Source organism: Alligator sinensis, unplaced genomic scaffold (assembly GCF_000455745.1).
Source record: "Alligator sinensis unplaced genomic scaffold, ASM45574v1 scaffold187_1, whole genome shotgun sequence".
In the NCBI taxonomy this organism is placed as follows: Eukaryota; Metazoa; Chordata; order Crocodylia; family Alligatoridae; genus Alligator; species Alligator sinensis.
In genome coordinates, this window is record NW_005841861.1 from 4,704,612 (window position 1) to 4,705,290 (window position 679).

Below are 679 nucleotides of genomic sequence, written 5' to 3' on the forward strand. Positions count from 1 at the left end.
GAAATACTGTAATCATAAACCTTGGGGCTGGTCCCCACACACACACACACATGCACACATGCACACACACAGTAGCAGGCTACAGAGTCAGGTATACCTATCCTACAAGCGCTGGAGTCTGTTGTTGAGGCTTCTTTCAGCGTGGTGTTATCTTCCAGAAGGGGGTCGCCGGCTGGTCCTTCTGGCTGGACAGGTCTGGTCGAGTTGGAGATCAAGAGGGCGCCCCTGAGGGTCACTTTTCACTGCCTTTTATCTGTCCCTGGTAGACTTTGGTGACTCCCCAGTTTTCAGGTTTGCCCAATCCAGGGGTCATTGACCCTCGTGGGACTTCCTCCCCTTGGTGGCTACTGGACGGCATCTGTCAGCCCCAGGGGTCATCTGCATGTACATGCAGGTTTGGGAGTCCGTTGATGAATTTTGAATAGGGCTCTGGGAGCAGTTGATCTGGAGATACTCAGCCCAAAAGTTGGTCCCTGGTGTTGATTAACTCAGACCAGGGCTTCTAGCCCTTGATCAGTGACGTTTAGAGATTCCCGGTTGTTACATTGTCTTCTATTGAGTTCTTCCGTTGGCTGATCTGCAGTTTCCCAGGTGTTAATTGCTGCCTGCTACCGTGTTACACATTCAATCACGTTACACATTCAATCACTGATTCACTCGCTCTTTCAGGGGCCAGCCT